We start from the raw sequence: 24986 nt of genomic DNA, 5'->3' as shown, positions 1-24986 counted from the left end.
GAGGCAAGCAAACACCCTGGGGAAGTCAGCATGGAATGCAAATCTCTCTTTCAGAGTGAGAATCTGCTGCTGTAGGAGAAGGCTAAAGGTTCTAGTTACACATTGTTTTTCATGAGTTAGTGACACAAAAGGGCTTTGAAGATGAAGCAATGTCACATGTCAATATTAGAACCAGCCAAGTTGTCTGCCTCATATCTCTGTTTCTAAGAGTTTTGTTTAAAGATTTTAGGCGTTAATATTTGGCAGTGGGTATAATATTTGGCAGTGGGTATGAGCAGGAATTACCACTAGAAAAAGATGTTAAAAGGATTAGTCAGTTAAAGCATTTGATCCTTGAAATTCTAAGGGTCAGAAGGCTGTGCATACCAGTAAAATAAATCCAGTGGGGTGAAAATTGTTTACGTAGGTTCATGGCATTGAATGTTGAACATTTGTGGGTTTGACACATTGTGAATAACACTACAGAATCATGGCAGTTAATTTTGGGAAAATGTGAATTTCAATTGTTTATAATACAGCTATGTATGACAGTGTCACCTACTAATAAGTGGGCCGATAGCAGATCAGACACACATTAATTTGTGGTTTTTGTTTTCTATTTTTGCCACATAGAAATATATTAAATGATGGAAAAAAAGAGTTGTTTTAGAAATTTGTAGTAGGAAATATAAACGGGAAACTTATGTCTGCCAATAGGGAGTTTTTATATTGATACAGTAGACCATTTGGTAGCCCTGGGAAAAGAAAACTAGTGAAAACAGAAACTGCTTTATCAGAAATTACACCTTACTATAAAACTATAGCAAACTGCCAGGTATTGGCATAGCAATATAAAAATAAATTATTAAATAGAATAGAGTATCCAGAAATAGATCCAGGGAAACCTGAGGAATGAATCTATGATGGTTCAGTTGACCATGGTGCTGATATAATTGAATATTTATTCAGAAGAAAGCACCTCATACCATGTAACATAAATCTCAAATGGATTAAATATTTAAAAGTGAAAAGATCATAATAAAATAACTACACAAAGAAAAATACTTGTGGAACTTCTCAGGTTGGACAGACTATCTTAAGCAAGACTGGAAACTCAGAGACCTGGATGAGTCACCAAGTAAATAATTGGATGGCACGATCTACCCTAGTCAAATTCCAAAGATGGAGGGAAATATTTGCATACATGTGTCAGAAAAGGGTCAAATGCTTCAAAACATAGATGTATGAGTATAAAGATGATTATTTTAGTAATGTTTTAAGTGGAAAAATATTGGAAACAACCTGAACATTGATCAACAAGGGAATGGTTGAATGCTAGATCATATAACCATGATAAGAATATCATCCAGTAACTACAGATAGTGAGTTAGAACCATATTGCCCCACAAAGATGGCTAAGGCAGTAGATGAAAAGCAAGTTCCAAAACAATATAAAATGCATATTATTTTTGTCCATAGCAATCTTTATTTCAGTCATAGTTCTTATTTGCTTGTTGTTGTTTGTATGTTTTAATGTTTCCTTAATTTTCTCCTGATTCTTCCACGGGGCTATAAATTCTATAAATTTTTTTTAAGCAACAGAATCTGTTTAGTTGGCCTTTAAATCCCTGACTTCTGACCCAGTGCTGTACTAGGTAGAAGTTGCTCATTAAATATTTGTTTGATGAGACTCTATAGCAAACTTTTGGGATGATACTAAAAATCTGTTAAGAGCGATTTCCTTTAGATAGTTGGGCCTCAATTCAGTTCAGTGGCTCAGTCGTGTCCGACTCTTTGCAACCTCATGGACTGTAGCACGCCAGGCCTCCCTGTCCATCACCAACTCCTAGAGCTTGCTCAAACTCATGTCCATCAAGTCGGTGATGCCATCCAACCATACCATCCTCTGTTGTCCCCTTCTCCTCCTGCCTTCAATCTAGTTGTCTCATATCAAGGATGAAAAACTTTCAGGTTTTCCTTTACACCTGCCTGAAGGGTTTGTATTTTCACCATGAGCATTTAATACTTTTGTTTAAAAAAAAAACCCTCTAATTACTATCATGGTAGTTTATCCAAAACCAGTTGTGAAATTAAAAAATAAAATTAAAAAATATAAAATCTAGTCAATAAAATCAAAACAAATAATAAACAAAAAACTTTCTCCATGAAAAATATCCATTAAACTGCTTTTCTATGTATGAAGGCCACCAAAAGCTGAAGAAGACTAAACAAGGGAAATCACACCTATGTGGGGGAAAAAAGAGGCAAAGAGGCCCTGTGTATTGAAGCATAAGCTATGTTATCTGGGCACAAGGAGCCTGAATTACTTTTATAAACAGCAAAGAAAACTTAAACACTGACAAAAAGCTGTTTGGACCATCATCCCATAGCTGACATAAATAAGACAGTTGAGTAGGAAATAAGCCTTCTGAAAAAATCTTTCTTTGCTATTGGTGCTCTGTCTGCCTCTCTTGAATGGCTGTTTAGAACCTCCATTCCATTGTAAACATTCTGCATAATCGGTCTTTTCAGAGTGCTCTCTCAGCTCCTTGCTATACCTGAAATGCGGGTCTCCCTAGAGGATGCTGCTTTCCTTGTGGGCTCACCTGGTAGAAACTGCTTAGTGTCCACTCAGCCATGTTCTGGGTCTCCTCAGCTTCCCATCACCACCTCTACACGTTACATTTTGACTCATGTACATAGTCTGCTTTGCCTTTGAAGCTAAGGTTCTTTGACCACCTCTTTCTACTCTTCTCCTCCAGACTTTCAGGTCATTCTTCTACCTTCATTAAGGACATTAGCACTACTTCTGTAAGCCCTGCGGCTGCCCCGAGGGACTCCAACGTCCACGTGTGATAACAGCAGAGGGAAGGATGGACAGCACAGCTTCTGGAGCAGACAGACTTCAACTCAAATCTCAGATGTGCAAGTTATTAGGAAAATGACTTTGAATTAATCACTGAAGCTTGGTTTCTTCTCTGTAAAATGAGAATACTTCTTCATAGTGAGAATTTTTATTTTACTGTTTATTAACTATACTTTATAAGTTTTCATTTACTTTTTAAATTTTATAGCTGGTTTTTAATTCATTATCATAGTTGTTAAAGAGCCTTTGTTCACATCACAGAACATAGTGTATTGGTTACTGTTACTATTTGGAAGGCCTTTTCCACACCTTAGCCACACAGCCTCTGTCCACCAGGTCTTGAATGACATTCCCTCCTTTCCCATGCCAGCACTTTGACCCTATAGCTGTGCTTCGCGTCTTGCTCTCGCTAGGTCTCTTCTCTGTGGCATTGCTTCTTTTCCAATATCCATAGACAAGTTGAAGCTACATCCCTTATAAACACTGTCATCAAGGGCAAAGCCCAAACATTTGTCTCATAAACATACATATGCTTATCTTTGCTGCTCCAGGCTCACAGGGAAATAACCTCTTCCTCTTCATGTCTAGATAAATATTCTGGATCCTTCCCCTCTTGTCTCTGCTTATCCATATGATATGTTTAACCATTTCTTTTTAGTAGCTTCTGCCTCTTAGCTGTTAAGTATATTATGGTCTTGCTTGTTTTAAAAACTAACAAATAATAAAAGACACAGACCTTCCCATGACTCTGCAATGCCTTGTGGGTGCCAGTCTCTTTTCCCTTCCAGTAACAGCTCCAACTATAACAGCAATCTGCATTAATTGAAGCTCTGTCCCTATTTTGTGTCACCTCTGATAGTTAACACATTATATACATTTTCTCATCATTTAATTTATATCTGGGTTTATTCCTAGGTCCATTTCTTCATTTCCTATTCATTTCTGAACCTCGTTAGCTGCTTTTCTCATCATTCTTCTGATGATACTCAAGTCAAAATATCTAGGGCATTTCTTATTTCTAAGTCCAAGGATCATTTTTTACTTATATGTGACATTTTTGGTTGTCATGAGTTATTAATTCCTGATGCATCCCTGGCAGGTTGCAATGAGTACTTTAAAAAATAATGTATTTTTATAATGTGCAGTAATATATGATGTATAGAACTTCAAATAAAATCCACTCACAGGAAAACTATGTATGTCAAGTGATTGAAAAATCAATTAGTTCATAACACTGACCTTGAACTGGTTCTCAGACTGTGTCTTCCTTTGTCCTCAGATTCTTTAATAGGACATTTTATCAATGAAGAACTAAGATTTTCATGCATTCCATCACTTTCACCATTTCACCTATCAACGTTTGCACTTCCTCCTCTAAGAATCTCTCCAAACTTGAATTGCAAGGTGCCAGTCTCACTGGAGAATCTCCAACACACTCCTGCCTCGGTGAGCATTCTTCCTCCCGCCTCTTCTTAAGTGCTGCTTTTTCTCCGTTTCTGTCTCTTCTTACTCTTTGTGCTTTCCTTGTGTCAACTCATCTCCGTTCAAGGCTTCGACTGCATCTTGATGACTTCAAAATGATGTCTCTGGCGCTCTCATCTCCACACAAGCTGCACATTCACATTTCACCATCTACTGGGTATCACCAATGCTGAACTCCTTATGAGTCTACGTATCTCTGAATTTTCCCATCTGAGTTAATCATGCCACAGTCTATCCAATCACCCAAGTTAGAGCACTGGGAATTGTTTCCAATTCTTCTTTCTCCCTCATATCTGCTTCTGAGAGGTCAATATATTCCTTTAATTCTACCACCTAAATACATCCTGAACCTTTAGAGTTCTGTGGCCACTGCCATCCTCAGTGCCTTATTCCTCACTGTGCTATTGGATTAGCTCTTTAGTATTCTTGTCTACCTCCAATCTAAATTCCACACCAAAATCCAAATACTACAAATACACAGTACACATTTCACATCACTTATTTTATTTAAATCTTCAGCAACCCTTGGAAACCTTGCATCACTTGGGCTACTGACCGCATCCACCATCTTCCACTCTTGACTTTCCGGCTCCTATTCTGACTTTGACCAGCACAGGTGAGGGACACTGCCTAGGGCAGTGGTGACACATCATGGGCATTTGTTATGAGCTGAATTGTGTGCCCCTCCCTTTCCTGTGATGAAATCGTTACCCTGAGTACCTCAAAATGTGACTGTAGCTGGAGTCTTCAAAGAGGTAATTAAGTAACAGTGAGGTCATTAAGTATCTTGGTAAGAAGAGGAGATTGAGATATGTACACTGAGGAAAGATCATGTGAAGATGTGGGAAGAAGATGATAAGCCAAAGAGTAAGGCTTCAGAAGAAACCAACAATGCGGACACATTTATCTCAAATGTGTAGCCTCTAGGACTGTGAGAAAGTTAATTTCTATTAAGCCATGCAGTCTGTGGTACTGTGTTACAGTCACCACAGCAAACTAATACAGTATGCAGTGACATATTTCTTGAAGAAATGAATAACTTTATCAGAGAAATACATCGATGACTATGTGGTGAATGACTTTCTCTGAAACCTGAGATTCATTTTAAGGAAATGAGGTTGTAGTGGGTTAGGAAGTCAGACCTCCCTGGCTGCTGCTCCCTGGCTCCCTACCAGGAGCAAAACACCTCTCAGCTTTTGACTTTCACTGTGGACCTTAGTGTTAAATGTTACGTGCGTGCGTGCTCAGTTGTGTCCAGCTCTTTGCAACCCTATGGACTGTAGCCAGCCAGGCTCTTCTGTCCATGGAATCTTCCAGGCAAGAATGCTGGATTGGGTTGCCATTTCCTGCTTGAGGGGCTCTTCCCGACCGAGGGATCGAACCCTTGTCTCCTGAGTCTCCTATATTGACAGGCAGTTCTTTACCATTGCACCCCCTAGGCAAATGTTTATGCCCCCATTTAAAAAACTAAAGCAGGGACTTCCCTGGCAATCCAGTGCTTAAGACTCCTTGCTTCCACTGCATAGGGCATGAGTTTGATCCCTAGTTGGTGAACTAAGATCCCATAAGTTGTGCGGTGAGGCCATAAAAAAAAAAAGACAAAAAAATAAAAAACCAAATATATCTATATTCTATAGAATAGAATACCATAAAAAGCTAAAGCATTAGCAGTTAAGTATTATCTTTAGCAAGTTCTTTTCATCTTGGCCAAAATGAAAAAACACTATCAACTGCATGTGAACCTTCATCTCCTTCCATCCATGTAGGTAGAGTGTGGTATGGGCTGGAGATGCTTGTGGGAGCCGAGAGGAAGAAAACAGAATAATTAACCCTACAGAAACTATACCCATTACAGGTTAAAAGAGTATCAAGTATAAAATCCTCTGTAAGTTTCAAAACTCTCTAAACTTTGAAAGAGAAGAAAGCAGGCCCTGATATCAAGAAGCTGGCTGGGCACTCCCAGCTCAATCTGTGTCCTCCTGTTGAATGTAAACAAGATCACAGAACATTAACACAAACATTCTGGGACCATGATGGGTCAAGACAACAGCAAAACCACTCCATCACCTTGTCTGAACACAAGCATGAACGTTGTCCAAGACACAAAAATGACACAGAAATCTATCCTAGCTAATATGAGTGACTGGTGCTTCTTTACCAGTTTGTACCTTCTATCTCTATTCATTATTCCTGCCCTATAGATAACATTTATTAAGATACCCAAACATAGACTTATCTTTGCCTCCAATCTACAGCAAGGCCCTATTTCCTTAAAATTCCTCAAAGTCACCTAACATAAGCCCAAACCCTATCATAAGTCCCTTCAAACTCCCTGCTACTGAGATGCCCTGAGCTTCCCTTCCCTACGGTTATTACAACAAGCAATAAGCCCAAAATGTTTAACTCTGGATATGCTCCTGATAGTCTTTGGCTGGAGAGAACTGATGATCTATATGTTTACAGCTAGCTATAACACCTGTGTGTGTATGTGTGTATGCATGCATGTCCAGCAAAAAGCCTGGAAATATAAATACTAAAATGCTAATAATAATTGTCTCTTGAGTGGCAGATTATGGGTTAATTTGATATTCTTATTTTTTGCTTATCTATATTCTTTGTGTTTTCTACAGTAAAGATTATTGCTGCATATAACAAAAGGAAAAGCTATTTAAAATAGAGAAATACACAAGAAAGGAGTTTCTTATCTTTAGAAAAATGTTTCAAAAGTATTTGAAAAAATGAAACATTCATGTTTAGATATTATAGCCTTTCCAATGGAATTAGATGAATCTAAATTTATTTAAATAATAATCCAAATCACAATGAATAGATAGTTTTATAATGGAATATAACTAGATTTTACTGATTTCACTATAGACACTGAAAAAAAAACAATAAAAATAGGAGGTGATGGCTCACAATAATTAAAATCTTTTAATTCAACTTGTTCTCTGATTATTCCTTCCCCTGCTGTGTCCTTTGAAAGCTTTATTCAAGTTGATTAATTCATCAGATTCCAACATTCCACATCTTTATTCTGCAAGTAGTATCTGATAAATATACAGAAACTAATGCCATGTCTCCACTTTTTTAGTTAACATTACCTCATACAGAATGTTCCAGGTCTAATTTTTTCCTTTTTAGCCATTCTATATTCAATGATTCCAGGTCAGTGACCCAGTTGAGAATAGAAACATGTAATAATATTAAAATAGGAGTTGAGGGGCAAAGAACAGTTCACACTATTGTTTTATTGTCTTGAAATTCCTGTAAATAGTTGTTACTTCCTGTAATACCTCCTCTACTAAATGATTTTTTTTTTACAATAGACATTTAAGAGAAATAAACGTTTACTAAGGTAAGAATAAGATTAACATATTTGCAGTTCCAAATTAATAAAGCCAACAATTTAAGTTAAATAGTTCACTATAACTTCAGAAATAGTGTGGATTCAATTCTACTTGCTGGATAGACTGGCTATGAGATGTGGGTATGAGCAGGAGTCACCCTTCTAGGACAGTCAGACACATACAGACTTGGCTTTGACTCAAGAATATTCAGAACTGAGAAATCTTTAAGTATGGCCTATATTTTAGCTGCACCAAAGATGGACCATCTTCCCACTGTCCCAAATATAATGTCCCTTCTGTGAATATAATCAATGTCTTTAAACATCTCTTCCCTTGTGAAAGGAGTCTGCATGATAGTCAAGAAGTTGGATCTAAGAGCGTGTTGGGACAGTTGGAGCATGACGTCCTGCTGGAAGAGGGGAAGGAGAGATGAGGGTAGGGAAGAGATCCTTCTTTTCTGGCTAAAACAGAGGAAAATCCCCAGTCAGAGACATGGCATAGCCGGAAGTTATGAAATCTGGGTTCTATCCTAGTTTAATTTCTATCTAGTTGTGTCATAACCCCTCTGGGTCTGTATCTCACAAGGAGGGGCAAGAATGACCCTCTTTGAGGAGCAGGACCAGGTAGGGAGGCTGTCTCATCTGGCCAGAGCAGGATGGTGTCAGTGAAGATAAAAGAAAAGATCAAAGTCGAGACTTTTGAGTTGTTAAGAATTAGAGAACTCAGAGTGAGAAAAACACATGTAAGCATGACTCCAAGATTTCTGGCTTAAACAAGTGGGTTGGCAATAATGCCTTTTAAGGAGAGAAGCAAGCTTGTCTTGGAAAAAAAGAAGTTCTAATATAGGCAGAACTGAGGGGCTGGTGGGAGATTCAGCTGAAGGTGCAGAATAGATGATAGAATCTGGAGCTTATAATAGGAGTCTAGACTGGAAATAAACCTTCAGCATCTCTCAACTCATTTGGTTGGCACCTGAAACTTTGGGAGTGGGTGATCTGTCACTCAGGAGAACAGGGAGACCTAAAAGTGAAAAGAACAAGGATGGATAACTGAGGAAATGCAACAGTTAGGAGGAGGAGACAGGCCAAAAGATTAAGAAAGATGAATAAGAGGAAATCCAGTTGAGAATGGTAGCACAAAAGCCAAAGGAAATGAATTCTTTAAGAATAAGGAAGATGTTCCAAATGTTGCTGGAATGTGCCATTTGGATCCAGTGCCATTTTAACATTAGGGAGTTGTCGTGTCCACGAAGTGGTAGGAGATAGAAGTGTATAACTTTTGTCAAAATTTTTCTTTTTTGAAGGGGAAGAAAAAACAGAAGGGTAGGTAGAGAGTTCTTCATAGGAAATAGAAATTCCACCACCTTTTTCCAGAGACGTGTGAAAGATCAGCATCTACATCCATGATGAGTTCATTTACTTCTGTTTCAGGTACTTAGCTCAGTTTCTGTATAGAATGTCAGGGGTGCACCTCCCCAAGGTACCAGACACGTGGATGCTTTAATACGTAAGACATGTATCATTCCAGTTCCAATGACTGGAATAGTGTCACATCACAGTTGCTACTGTTTGTAGACAATCAACGTTTTAATTGGGTTTTTGACACTGAATGAGAAACGATTGAATGTATGTTGGCTTATTAAAGACCTCCACTGACAGTGAGTGGGAGAGGGTGGCGGTGTGTGTAGGGCATAAAGGTGACACTGAGGCAGACCCCAGAACTCAACAATCAGGGAAGTAGGGTTGCTATTAGGAAACAGAGTTAAGCAGTAGACGGGTCCTGTTTGGTAGATAGATTTTCAGTTACCTTAATGAGAATGGCTTTCAGGCTATAAGAGAATGCAAAGGAAAAAAAGACTTTTAGTAAGTCATGAACACATTGTTCATTAATGCAGTGCAGTAGAAGGGGTTACCAGGGGAAGCGGGTGCTCTCCTCATGATTTCCAGCACCACCTTGAAAGAAGGCAGTCAGTTCCCACACATTCACAGAACCCTCATCGTATTGTGAGGGTAGCATGTCAGACCATCTGAGTCAAATGATAATGAATTCAAACTTACCTCTCTAACTCCATGCTCACCAAACAACCTTTTCAATGGTCATTCTTTCCTTGTAGCTTGCTGTAAAACTATATTCACATTATAAGTGGTGATTAGTTTCAACAATATGTCATCTGGCACATTAACAAATGCTGGTAAGTATAATTTTATTAGATTTGTTTCTCTCTGGTTTGTGGTTTTCTGTTTCCTAGTTTTATAAACATAAGGGATTGATATTTAGTTTAATATTTGCATAAATTTAAATTACAAAGCATTTAAAAAATTATGTTCAAAATTCTTGAGACCTGCAATATTTTTCTCTTACTAGGTTTGTTTATTTTTAAAGTGTCACAACTGAAAAAGCTAATGCTTAAAACAATCACTCCATCTTATACCTAAGAATCACAATTTGATTAGATTTCATTTTTTTTATCTCTTCAAAAATTAGTGTTTTTTTTCTTTTTCTGCTGAATGCTCAGTTGCTAAGTAGTGTCTGACCCTTTGCAACCGCATGGACTATATAGCCTGCCAGGCTTCTCTGTCCATGGGATTTCTCAGGCAAGGATACTGGAGTGGGTTGCCATTTCCTTCTCCAGGGGATCTTCCTGACCCAGGTATTGAATCTGATTCTCCTGCTTGGCAGGTGGATTCTTTACAACTGAGCCACTAGGAAAGCCCTTTTTCTTTTCTGAGCCATTTAAAAATTGAATAGACTCTTTCAAAAGAGAGGTTTTGGGTCTCCAGAAATATTAAGAGGAAAGAATTGAGAATTCCCATATACTCCCTTACCATGCACATCTTGCCTTACTGTTATATGCTTGTCACACTGATAAGTCTATATTCCAGGCACTAGTGTGGAATCAAATCTCCTTCCTGGAGGTAAGCAGGTTCAACACTTTCTAGAGATGCTGGAATTTTTGTCTAGTACTAAAAAATACAAAGATATTTGCAATTGCTGACAGAAGCCACACATGTGCAATATTTTAAATGAGTTCATTTTCAGAAGTATTTATAAACAACATCAATTTTCTTTATACTGCAGTTTCTAACATCTAGCAACCACCAATAGTTTTCCCGAATGAAAAACAAAAGCAAAAGGAAAAAGGAAAAAAACAACCCTATTAAAGTGACTTTATGTCAATACTCTTGACTACAGTATCTCGTCAAATTCTGTTTTCTTCACATAGAAGGGTGAGAGAAGGAATTGACAAGAAACAAATTTTGTTTGACAAGCTACAAATTTTGATGCTTTATGGTGGATTTAAGGGTTTACAGACTAAAAAGTCACATCCTTAGAAACTATACTATAGGCACAGACTTAAACAGAATTATATTGATGACATTTAGAAGTGTGCATGTAAACTTTGATGGCAAACGAACACCAAATGTTCTGTTTGAACACCAAAACAGAAATTTTTGGTAATTCTTTACCAAAAAATTATATTCTCCACAGTTTTTTCCTCTCAAATCCCAGAGGACATGGGACTTTAATCTGATGAATTTTGTGGGCTTCTACTTGGCATATTTGATTGAACATAATCATTATATGGGGAGTGGGGGTGATAAGTTGGAAATTTCAGCTCTCGTAACAAATTTGTTAAATAAAAACGTTATTAATCTATTCAGGATAGTAGTAATCCACTTAAGAAACAAAAATTGATAAAAGAAAAGGTGAAATAGAGATATACCAGTAAAATTATTGTGTGAAGGCCACATTAATTGCTGGATTTTATTTTCTAAATTTTGCTAACAAAGCACCATAGTTTGATCTTAACTTGTGCTTTAGAACAGTGGTTCCCAGCTGAGGATGATAGAATGCTAAGCATATTTGGCAATATTTGGAGATATTTTGGTTGTCACAACTGAGGGTGGGTGTGGTAATGGTGTCTAGTGTGTAGAAGCTGGGGATGCTGCTGAGCATTCTATAGTGCACAAGACTGTCCCCACAACAAAGATGTACCTGGCCCCAAATGTTAGTAATGCCAAGGTTGAGAAACTCAGCATTAGAGGAATAGGCCATGAAACCGCATTCCCCTATCTTTAAGGAACTTCAGTAACAATACAGATATGCTATGGAACACTCTTCTTAAAACCCAAGAAAGATGCAGTTTCCACATAGAACATGTTCCAGTCAATGTACATGCAAGTTTTTTTTAAAGTTTTCTATTAAATTAAAAGACACTGTAGAATATATTTATTGTAACTGTTTATGAAGCATCTGCATAAGCATATTCACCAAGTAAAGCACACCAGTGATACTCCCCCCCACCTCATTTATGGGATACATAACAGGACATCAAGTCATGATTTACTACAGTTTATGTTCTATCACAGGGCAACTGATTAGAAAGTTGAAGACGTTTGTGTTTGAAAATATAGCTATTGCTCTCTCTACCGGCTCACTTTGAAAACTGGTGCTTCTGAAAGCTTAGTGTGCTATTTTCATTCTTCTTATGGCTCTGACTTTTGTGACTATGTGCCTGCTCCTCATTCTCCACCATTTGGCCACACTGGTCATACTGGTGAGTGAGTGTGTATGTGTGTGCACGTGTGCGTGTGTGCATGTGTGGTCTTGTTTGTGATGGGGGTGGGGTCGCAGACAATGCTCAGATAATTTCTCTATCAGGATTATTTTTGCTCTGAAAACCAGAATGTATAATTTCACAAAATCAGATTTTCCTTTTAGATATGTACGCTTAACTAAACATATAATCTCTTCCTGTGAAACTTTAAAAATAAAGAAAATCATATCTGAACATGTTGAGCACTTGAAAATATTTATGTCCAGGCTTTAGTTCAATTTCTCTTAACTTCCATGATAGCTCAGTTGATAAAGAATCCGTGCCTGCAATGCAGAAGACCCCGGTTCAATTCCTGGGCCAGGAAGATCTCCTGGAAAAGGGATAGGCTACCCACTCCAGTATTCTTGGGCTTCCTTTGTGACTCAGCTGGTAAAGAATCTGCTTGCAATGTGGGAGACCTGGGTTCGATCTCTGGGTTGGGAAGATCCCCAGAGAAAGGAAAAGCTACCCACTCCAGTATTCTGGCCTGGAGAATTCCATGGACTCAGTTCATGGGGTCACACAGTTGGATACGACTGAGCAACTTTCACTTTCACTTAGTTCAATTTAGAATAAAATTATGAAGTGTTCTAGTTGTAATTACTCTAAATGCAATAAAAAGATATTGTTTAAAAAAATGACTGTAACAGAGTTGCTTCCCCCTGAGAATGAGAGCTAAACTAGATCAAAGTGAAATCAAATGATACATTAAAAAAATACATGAACCATTTAGAAGAAAACATTAGATATATATAAAGTGTGAAGTAAAAGTCACTCAGTCATGTCTGACTTTTTGTGACCCGATGGACTGTATGGTCCATGGAATTCTCTAGGCCAGAATACTGGAGTGGGTAGCCTTTCCCTTCTTCAGGGGATCTTCCCAACTCAGGGACTGAACCCAGGTCTCCCGCATTGCAAGCAGATTCTTTACCAGCTGAGCCACAAAGGAAGCCCAAGAATACTGGAGTGGGTAGCCTATTCCTTCTCCAGTGGATCTTCCTGACCCAGAATTGAACCGGGGTCTCCTGCATTGCAGGCAGATTCTTTACCAACTGAGATATCAGGGAAGCCAAGCTTATTTCAAAAGAGATGATAGGAAAATAATTTGATTCATTTCAATATAATAAAAGCCAAAATTTTGTAACTGCCTGAAACTGACATGGACCTTTCCTTGAAAGCAGGTGTTGTGTGGGTGGACATACTGATAACCTTGTTTTGAGTGCTACAATCTTCTGAGGTTACCTATCTATGAAGGTCAAGATTCTACATGCTAAACATGTCCAAATGACTTTTTATATTCTATTATGCTACCATTCGATTTCACATTCACTCCATACAAAGGTGATGGCCAACTAAGGTTGCATTTTTCCAGAAAATTGACAACATCTATGCCAATTAACTCTCTCTTCTCTAACATAGGGATAATTTGTCAATAGTTACTATGTGCTATGTTCTCAATTATTTTATCATTCCACTGAGTAATAGATTGCTAACAGCATTTCTGCATTAGAGGGCATTGAGTCTGGGACTTATAGGGACTGAATAGGAGTCTGACTGCTTTTTAACTGTGTTTTTAACTGACTCTATTTGGAATCTTACTGTAATATATTTTCTTTTCTTCTCTGTTGAACAAAGAGAATATTTTATGACTTCCAAGTGTATACTGTTCCCAGAAAAGAAAGTTCTTATTTGCCTTCTGCTTCCCAGAAAATTTTTCTTGAAATTTTATTCTAAAACTTGGCTTGCCTCTCGATCATTTGGCCCCCACCTATCAAGTCCTTGGTAATATCATCTGTCTGTTCTAATGAGAAAACCAAGGATGCACTTGTGTGTTTAATACCCCTTAGAGATCAGTGAGAGCTGGAAGCACTTTTAGAGATGGTTTAATTTATACCATCATTATTCACAGGCAGAGAATATCAGGGACAGAGATTTTTAGTTGCCTAAATCCTTAGAGCTCTTCTGTAGCAGAGCTAGGATTAGAATTTAGGTCTTTGGCACTTCAAAGCAGTAACATTTGAGAGGAGTAATTCAGAATAGCCCATATCTTTAAAACAAGTGCTCATTTCTATTTCTATCTGAATGCAAGATGATTAAAACAGGCTCAAATACATGCTATACTTTATAAAATCAGTGTTCCACTATTTTAATAAGCACTATTCAAGGATTTCAATTAACTTGTTAAGAAGATACATGACAACCTCAACAAAAAGCCTATGTTTATCAAATTAAAAAAAGATTCTGATGCCTCTAGGATCCTCTGAGCAACATCAAAAGATGGGCTGAATTTTATCTCATCTACTTTATCTACAATATGAGTTTTATCGTCTACTTTTATCTCATCTAGTATACCTACATATCTAATCTAGAATTTCATACTGTTCATGGGGTTCTCAAGGCAAGAACACAGAAGTGATTTGCCATTCTCTTCTCCAGTGGACCACGTTTCATCAGAACTCTCCACCATGACCAGTCCATCTCGGGTGGCCCTACAGGGCATGGCTCATAGTTTCACTGAGTTAGACAAGGCTGTGGTCCAAGTGATTAGATTGGTTTGTTTTCTGTGATTGTAGTTTTCAGTCTGTCTGCCCTGTGATGGAGAAGGATAAAAGGCTTATGGAAGCTTCTTGGTGGGAGAGACTGACTGAGGGGGAAACTGGGTCTTGTTCTGATGGACGGGGCCATGCTCAGTAAATCATTAATCCAATTTTCTGTCGATTTGTGGAGCTGTGTTCCCTCCCTGCTATTTACGTGGGGCCAAACTATGGTGGAGGTAATGAAGATAACGGTGACTTCCCTCAAAAGATCCCATACATGTACTGCGATACTCAGTGCCAACCCTGCATCAGGTCACCACTGACTCATGCCTCCACAAGAGACTTCCGGACACACACAGGCGAGTCCGGGGCAGTCTCCTCTGGGGAGACTCCTTTCTTCTGGGTCCTGGTGCACAAGGTTCTGTTGTGTCCTCCGAGAGTCTATTTCCCAGTCCTGTGTAAGTTCTGGCAGCTCTATGGTGGGGTTAAGAGCAACCTCCTTCAAGAGGGCTTATGCCATACCCAAGACTGCTTCATACCCAGGATGAGAAGGCAAAAAGATAGGACACTGAAAGATGAACGCCCCATGTCAGTAGGTGCCCAATATGCTACTGGAGATCAGTGGAGAAATAACTTCAGAAAGAAGGTAGAGACCGAGCCAAAGAAAAAACAACACCCAGTTGTGGATGTGACTGGTGATGGAAACAAGGTCCCATGCTGTAAAGAGCAATATTGCATAAGAACCTAGAATATTAGGTCCATGATTCAAGGCAAATTGGATGTGATCAAGAAAGAGATGGCAAGAGTGAACGTTGACATTTTAGGAATCAGCGAATTAAAATGGACTGGAATGGGTGAATTCAACTCAGATGACCATTATGTCTACTACTGTGGGCAAGAATCCCTTAGAAGAAATGGAGTAGCCATCATAGTCAAAAGAGTCCAAAAGGCAGTCTTGGATGCAGTCTCAAAAATGACAGAATGATCTCTGTTCATTTCCAAGGCAAACCATTCAATATCATGGTAATCCAAGTCTATGCCCTGACCAGTAATGCTGAAGAAGCTGAAGTTGAACGGTTCTAAGAAGACCTACAAGACCTTCTAGAACTAACACCCAAAAAGATGTCCTTTTCATTATAGGGGACTGGAATGCAAAAGCAGGAAGTCAGGAAACACCTGGGGTAACAGGCAAATTTGGCCTTGGGGTACAGAATGAAGCAGGGCAAAGGCTAATAGAGTTTTGCCAAGAGAATGCACTGGTCATAGCAAACACCCTCTTCCAACAACACAAGAGAAGACTCTACACATGGACATCACCAGATGGTCAACACCAAAATCAGACTGATTATATTCTTTGCAGCCCAAGATGGAGAAGCTCTATGCAGTCAGCAAAAACAAGACCAGGAGCAGACTGTGGCTCAGATCAGGAACTCCTTATTGACAAATTCAGACTGAAATTGAAAAAAGTAGGGAAAACCACTAAACCATTCAGGTATGACCTAAATCAAATCACTTATGATTATACAGTGGAAGTGAGAAATAGATTTAAGGGACTAGATTTGAAAGACAGAGTGCCTGATGAACTATGGACAGAGGTTTGTGACATTGTACAGGAGACAGGGAGGAAGACTGTTTCTAAGAAAAAGAAATGCAAAAAAGCAAAATGGCTGAATGAGGAGGCCTTACACATAGCTGTGAAAAGAAGAGAAGCAAAAAGCAAAGGAGAAAAGGAAAGATATACCCATTTGAATGCAGAGTTCCAAAGAATAGCAAGGAGAGATAAGAAAGCATTCCTCAGTGGTCAGTGCAAAGAAATAGGGGAAAACAATAGAATGGCAAAGACTAGAGATCTCTTCAAGAAAATTAAAAATACTGAGGGAACATTTCATGCAAAGATGGGCTCAATAAAGGACAGAAATGGGATGGACCTAAAAGAAGCAGAAGATATTAAGAACAGGTGTCAAGAATACACAGAAGAACTATACAAAAAAGATCTTCATGACCCAGATAATCATGATGATGTGATCACTCACCTAGAGCCAGACATACTGTAATGTGAAGTCAAGTGGGCCTTAGGAAGCATCACTATTTGCAAAGCTAGTGGAGGTGATGAAATTCCAGTTAAGCTATTTCAAATCCTGAAAGATGATGCTGTGAAAGTGCTGCACTCAATATGCCAGCAAATTTGGAAAACTGAGCAGTGGCCACAGGACTGGAAAAGGTCAGTTTTCTTTTCAATCCCAAATAAATGCAATGCCATGATACAGGGTGATCGGGGCTGGTGCACTGGGATGACCTGGAGGGATGGGATGGGGAGGGAGGTGGGAGGGGGGTTCTGAAAGGGGAACACACGTACACCCATGGTGGATTCATGTCAATGTATGGCAAAACCAATACAATATTGTAAAGTTAAAAAATAAATAAATAAACTAATTTAAAATAAAAAAAAAAGAAATGCAATACCAAAGAATGCTCAAACTACCACACAATTGCACCCATCTCACACGCTAGCAAAGTAATGCTCAAAATTCTCCAAGCCAGGCTTCAGCAATACATGAACCGTGAACTTCCTGATGTCCAAGCTGGATTTAGAAAAGGCAGAGGAACCAGAGATCAAATTGCAAACATCCCCTGGATCATCGAAAAACCAAGGGAGTTCCAGAAAAATATCTATTACTGCTTTATTGACTATGCCAAAGCCTTTGACTGGGTGGATGACAACAAACGGTGGAAAATTCTGAAAGAGATGGGAATACCAGACCACCTGACCTGCCCCTTGAGAAACCTGTATGTAGGTCAGGAAGCAACAGTTAGAACTGGACATGGAACAACAGACTGGTTCCAAATAGGAAAAAGAGTACGTCAAGGCTGTATATTGTCACCCTGCTTATTTAACTTATATGCAGAGTACATCATGAGAAATGCTGGGCTGGAAGAAGCACAAGCTGGAATCAAGATTCCCAGGAGGAATATCAATAACCTCAGATATGCAGATGACACACTCTTAATGGCAGAAAGTGAAGAAGAACTAAAGAGCCTCTCGATGAAAGTGAAAGAGGAGAGTGAAAAAGTTGGCTTAAAGCTCAACATTCAGAAAACCAAGATCATGGCATCTGGTCCCATCACTTCATGGCAGATAGATGGGGAAACAGTGGAAAGAGTGGCAGACTTTATTTTCCGGGGCTCCAAAACCACTGCAGATGGTGACTGCAGCCATGAACCTAAAAGATGCTTGCTCCTTGGGAGAAAAGTTATGACCAACCTAGACAGCATATTAAAAAGCAGAGACATTACTTTGCCAATAAAGGTCCATCTAGTCAAAGCTATAGTTTTTCCAGTAGTCATGTATGGATGTGAGAGCTGGACTATAAAGAAAGCTGAGCGGTGAAGAATTGATGTTTTTAAACTGTGGTGTTGGAGAAGACTCTTGAGAGTCCCTTGGACTGCAAGGAGATCCAACCAGTACATTCCAAAGGAAATCAGTCCTGCATATTCATTGGAAGGACTGATGTTGAAGCTGAAACTCCTATTCTTTGGCCACCTGATGTGAAGAACTGACTCATTTGAAAAGACCTTGATGCTGGGAAAGATTGAAGGCAGGAGGAGAAGGGGACGACAGAGGATGAGATTGTTGGATGGCATCACCGACTCAATGGACATGAGTTTGAGTAAACTCTGGGAGTTGGTGATGGACAGGGAGGCCTGGCATGCTGTGGTCCATGAGGTTGCAAAGAGTCGGACACGACTGAGCAACTGAACTGAATTCAATCTAGAATTGCCAAATGGCAATTCCAGATTAGATATGGAAAGTCATATCTATCACTAAATAATTAAAATGAGAATGAACTTTAGTTATAATTTCCTTATTTCTGACAATGTAGTATACAGCCAAAGTCATATAATTTAAATATCAATAATGCCAAATTTTAATATATTTATCGATGTTATTAAAATAGCCATATAAACTTTGTACTGTGTTTGGCATCAAAAATGTACTTTAATGCTTATGTCATGAATAGCAAAGTTTCCTTGTTAATCTCTGATTATAAAAATGGCAGCAATAAATATTAACAATCTACTAAGACTTAGATTACTTTTACTGCAAAACATTTAAGTGATCCCACTATAACTGAAGTTTCTAGGTCACTTGAAATAATATGCCCTGGGAATTCATTGCTAAATTTTCCAAAGGGCATTTAATGTTGGCAGTGACTTGTTGGCTATTTACGCTCATTGGTGGGGCATACAACTCTGAATATAATTGCAAATGTTTTCTTATTTCCTGCACCCCCATCCCCCACCGAAAGAACTTCTAAATGCCAAGAGTATTTTATTCATTCTGAGTAAATATTTGGCATATTTTCAAATAGACAAGTACTGCCTGACCTATTATGGCCCTCAAGGACTTTATTGACTAGTACTGTGGGCTTTAAAACACAGAATAGTATATATTCTTTTGGAATCTATTTTGCATAGTTCTTGGTGGCATTGCCTATATAACACACATTGTCAAAACTCTCTGATTAAACATGTAAGCCCTCAACCTAAGTTAATTTGCAAACAGGATTCTAGATTCCAGGATGGTCCTTACCACTTTAACTTCTTTTACTGTTTATACTATAGAAATCTGTCAAGCTATCTCAATATTCCTATGACAGTGTTGAATTTTTCCATTTTGAATATTAAAAATTTGGAGCATAGATGTCACCAACATGAAGTTACTGCATACAAGGCTGGAAGTCATTAAAAACCAAAGTGTTCTCTAAAACACTGTTCCTCAAACTCTAATATGCATAAAAATGACCTGAGAGTCTTGCTAAGATGTAGATTCTGATTCAGTAGGTCTGGAGTGGAATCTGAGGTTCTTCATTTTCAACAAGGTCCTAGGTGATACTGATGCTGCTGGTCCTCTATCAATTCAGTTCAGTCACTCAGTCATGTCCAACTCTTTACAACCCCATGGAATGCAGCACGCCAGGCCTCCCTGTCCATTACCAACTCCCGGAATATACTCAAACTCATGTCCATTGTGTTGGTGTTGCCATCTGACCATCTCATCCTCTGTCATCCCCTTCTCCTCCTGCCTTCAATCTTTCCCAGCATCAAGGTCTTTTCAAATGAGTCAGTTCTTCACATCAGGTGGCCAAAGAATAGGAGTTTCAGCTTTAACATCAGTCCTTCCAATGAATATTCAGGACTGATTTCCTTTGGATGTACTGGTTGGATCTCCTTGCAGTCCAAGGGACTCTCAAGAGTCTTCTCCAACACCACAGTTCAAAAGCATCAATTCTTTGGTGCTCAGTTTTCTTTACAGTCCAACTCTCACATCCATACATGACTACTGGAAAAACCATAGCTTTGACTAGATGGACCTTTATTGGCAAAGTAATGTCTCTGCTTTTTAATATGCTGTCTAGGTTGGTCATAACTTTTCTCCCAAGGAGCAAGCATCTTTTAGGTTCATGGCTGCAGTCACCATCTGCAGTGGTTTTGGAGCCCCGGAAAATAAAGTCTGCCACTCTTTCCACTGTTTCCCCATCTATCTGCCATGAAGTGATGGGACCAGATGCCATGATCTTGGTTTTCTGAATGTTGAGCTTTAAGCCAACTTTTTCACTCTCCTCTTTCACTTTCATCGAGAGGCTCTTTAGTTCTTCTTCACTTTCTGCCATAAGAGTGTGTCATCTGCATATCTGAGGTTATTGATATTCCTCCTGGGAATCTTGATTCCAGCTTGTGCTTCTTCCAGCCCAGCATTTCTCATGATGTACTCTGCATATAAGTTAAATAAGCAGGGTGACAATATACAGCCTTGACGTACTCTTTTTCCTATTTGGAACCAGTCTGTTGTTCCATGTCCAGTTCTAACTGTTGCTTCCTGACCTACATACAGGTTTCTCAAGGGGCAGGTCAGGTGGTCTGGTATTCCCATCTCTTTCAGAATTTTCCACCGTTTGTTGTCATCCACCCAGTCAAAGGCTTTGGCATAGTCAATAAAGCAGTAATAGATATTTTTCTGGAACTCCCTTGGTTTTTCGATGATCCAGGGGATGTTTGCAATTTGATCTCTGGTTCCTCTGCCTTTTCTAAATCCAGCTTGGACATCAGGAAGTTCACGGTTCATGTATTGCTGAAGCCTGGCTTGGAGAATTTTGAGCATTACTTTGCTAGCGTGTGAGATGAGTGCAATTGTGCGGTAGTTTGAGCAATCTTTGGCATTGCCTGACTTAGGGATTGGAAAGAAAACTGACCTTTTCCAGTCCTGTGGCCACTGCTCAGTTTTCCAAATTTGCTGGCATATTGAGTGCAGCACTTTCACAGCATCATCTTTCAGGATTTGAAATAGCTCAACTGGAATTTCATCACCTCCACTAGCTTTGTAAATAGTGATGCTTTCTAAAGCCCACTTGACTTCACATTACAGTATGTCTGGCTCTAGGTGAGTGATCATACCATTGTTATTATCTGGGTTGTGAAGATCTTTTTTGTATAGTTCTTCTGTGTATTCTTGACACCTGTTCTTAATATCTTCTGCTTCTTTTAGGTCCATCCCATTTCTGTCCTTTATTGAGCCCATCTTTGCATGAAATATTCCCTCAGTATTTTTAATTTTCTTGAAGAGATCTCTAGTCTTTGCCATTCTATTGGTTTCCTCTATTTCTTTGCACTGACCACTGAGGAATGCTTTCTTATCTCTCCTTGCTATTCTTTGGAACTCTGCATTCAAATGGGTATATCTATAGCAATGCTCTAAAAGACACACCAGATAAAATCAAGTGATGACTTATGGTAACTTATTCTTTAAGATTCTCCTCCTATTTATGTTATCTCTTCACTTAAAAAGAATCGAATTTGAAGGGGAGGGGCTGCCAAGTGTAAACACACAATGGAGAAATACTCCTCTTTTCTACCCATCTGTAAGTTTGCAGGTTGGCTCAAAGAGGCTAAGCCTTAGATGTTTACATGACAGGGTCTGTGTGCTATACTGGAGGAGTTTTTCTTGAAGGTAGCCCATGAGTCTCAGGGTCAGTTCAGTTCTGATGGAATGATCATATGGAAAGAGAAGAGGGTGCCTGGGATGACTTTCTACCCCAATTCTTTGTAAGATTTTCAGAAGACACTCGTTATGAATATAGATACAATTAGATGCATTTGTATGCAAGTTTGTAGATATATATATGGATGTGTATCCATATGTACATTTATGTGTGTTTACTCCAAAAGTTTACTTTTGAACTGTGGTGTTGGAGAAGACTCTTGAGAGTCCCTTGGACTGCAAGGAGATCCAATCAATCCATCCTAAAAGAGATCAATCCTGGGTGTTCATTGGAAGGTCTGATGTTGAAGCTGAAACTCCAATACTTTGGCCACCTCATGCGAAGGGTTGACTCATTGGAAAAGACCCTAATGCTGGGTAGTATTGGGGGCAGGAGGAGAAGGGGACGACAGAGGATGAGATGGTTGGATGGCATAACCGACTCGATGGACATGGGTTTGGGTATGCTCAGGGAATTGGTGATGGACAGAGAGGCCTGGCGTGCTGCAATTCATGGGGTCGCAAAGAGTCGGACACGACTGAGCGACTGAACTGAACTGAACTCCAAAACAGAAGAAAGGAGGAAGATATAATTTTTTTCCAACCAACATCACAGAGAAGAACATTAATACATAATCATAACTGAGTTTCCATCTCTTTCAATTTTCCATCCTCCATTCCATCTGTCATTTCACTATATTGTTATAGGTATTATTTGACATCTTGTCTTTATCATCTCATCTATCAATAAATAGACAATATCTCCTTAGACAATACTTCCTGTTTGTGTCTAACATGAAATTCAATTTCCATGAACTTCACAGTTCTGTGAACCCAAAAAATATTTAATATGACCATTGGGTTAAATTATCTATGCCATATACAGTCAGTTATTTAGTGATAGGCAAACAAATTCTTTATTATATCACATCTTCTAAACTTTTTCCCATTAAAATTAATGACATGGTGAGAAAGTATAGGAGAAATGAATTCAATAGCTAGTTCCTTTCTCATGGCAAAAAGACTATACCATAGAAACCAGCATATTTGACTTTAGTAAACTGTCTTCATTTAATTTGGTCACTGTCCTGTTACAAACAGATCACTATTCTGCAATGGGATATTAAATAGGAGTATATTCCCTATCAAATATTAAATACAGTGAAAATTTTCTCTCTTAAATAAGAGCAACTGCATTCCTTTAAAGCAATTATGAATCACTATTCATATGATAATAAATATCCCGTACCTGCAAAGGGTGAATGAGAAAATCATGTTAACATTATTACCTTTACAAGAATTTAATGTTAAATTACATTTCAGAGAACTCGTAGTGGAGCTGAGAAACAGGCAAGTAAATTCTATACTGTTTCCAGGTACTTGGTAGACATAATATACATTTCATTATCTGCATGTGTAAACCATTAGGGATAAAAAAGATATGAACACACAAAACATTTGTTCCTGTAGTAATGATACATGCTTTCATAACCTTGAGGAATACACTAGAAAAATCCATCTTTAAGAACTCACATTCAGTACTTTATACAGAAGACACAAATATAATAGACAATGTATTAAAAAAAAAGTGCTGCTTCTCAAGCATGACTTATGATATTGTTATTACATTTAAATAAAAGTAACTTCTAAGTTCTATTTAGAAATAAGTCTCTGCACTGCTATCAAGGAGGAATTTAAATGGATTTATATTTGGAGTTCATATGTTTATATATAAATCTGAAGAATATTTCTCCTTGTTTATCAGTAATCTGGGAATCATGTTTGGAAACACTGGTTTTTCATCATATATTTAAAAAATTGCAGTTGTGCTGGGTATTTTTGTTGTACCATGCACATAAATATATGTCTATATTATACAACCATTAAATTAAGAAATGCCTACTTTAACTCTTGGTCATCAGTTCCTCATAGCACTGGTTCCACTAACAAGAAGTGTTTTCCTAACCTGATTGTATCATACATCACCTGGGAATTTAGCATATTACCTAATTCATATGGATAAGAACCCATACCAAAACTCTTGAAAAGGTTTTTATTCATTCACAAGGACATTAGTGATACATGACACACTGAGCTACAAAACTGTGATTAAGCCAACTAATAATTTCTTACATTTAAAGAAACCATATATATTTTCCTAATTATGAAGTTCTCTGAGGTCGTACCATCCCGCTAACTTATTGAATTTTTACCTATGATGGTTTAGAGTTAGAGCACAGAAGAATGGGACTCATGTGTCAAGAAAACCAGCTCGTAACCTTAGACTGCTGTCATGACTTGCACATGTACATTCTGTGACGCCTGGGTCATTGTGCATGATTTGTGATACATTTTGAACTGTAATAGTAAATCAATATGTGTGCAATTACATAATATGCTGCCATAGATTTGAACAAAAACTGAGTGGTTTGCTTGCATATCCATTTATAAGTCCTGAGTAGACACATAACAGTGCTTCACTGTTTTTAATATGATTAAATTTATAAATAATTTGATAAAATACAAGTTTAACACTTGGCCTTTGTGGTACCTCAGTCAATTTTCCTTTAAGTGATAAGGTATAATACCAATTGTATTTTTTAAAATTTATTTGTTTTAATTGGATGTTAATTATTTTGCAATATGGTAGTGGTTTTTGCCATACCTTGACATGAATCATCCATGGGTGTACATGTATCCCCCATCCCGAACACCCCTCCCACCTCGCTCCCCATCCCACCCCTCAGAGTCGTAAAAATATGGAACGCTTCATGAATTTGTATGTCATCCTTGTGCAGGGGCCATGCTAATTTTCTCTGTATCGTTACAATTTTAGTATATGTGCTGCCGAAGCGAGAACCCAATTGTATTTTTAGACAAGTGATATATATGACCAAAAATTACCTTCAAGAACATAGAAATGAAGAACGCACTTATAGTTACCATCAACAAAATACAAAATGATTAGTTGTGTTGAAGTTTCTAGTTAGATGTAGGTGCCAAAGTAGTCAATAGTATTCCATATTTTAATTGACCAAGATGTGACATTATGAAACTGATTACTTTTTAGAGTATAATATAATGGCTGACATATTCTAGCTCCAATTTCTATCAAGAAATCTTAGAAACATGCTATCAT

At 38.3% G+C, this 24986-nt stretch overlaps 2 non-coding genes across 2 annotated transcripts; both read right to left on the bottom strand.

Moving 5' to 3' along the window:
- Positions 1-13269: 13269 nt before the first annotated feature.
- On the bottom strand, positions 13270-13341 carry TRNAC-GCA (transfer RNA cysteine (anticodon GCA)). Its single transcript has one exon. It is a non-coding gene; the product is annotated as a tRNA-Cys (tRNA).
- Positions 13342-24600: 11259 nt separating this feature from the next.
- On the bottom strand, positions 24601-24707 carry LOC145543865 (U6 spliceosomal RNA). Its single transcript, XR_014081112.1, has one exon. It is a non-coding gene; the product is annotated as a U6 spliceosomal RNA (small nuclear RNA).
- Between the last annotated feature and the right edge of the window lie 279 nt (positions 24708-24986).

This window comes from Giraffa tippelskirchi, chromosome 3 (assembly GCF_054371585.1).
Source record: "Giraffa tippelskirchi isolate mGirTip1 chromosome 3, T2T-mGirTip1v1.2.pri, whole genome shotgun sequence".
Lineage (NCBI taxonomy): Eukaryota > Metazoa > Chordata > Mammalia > Artiodactyla > Giraffidae > Giraffa > Giraffa tippelskirchi.
Note: the sequence above shows the minus strand (reverse complement) of the source record. Positions and strands in the feature narration are given on the sequence as shown.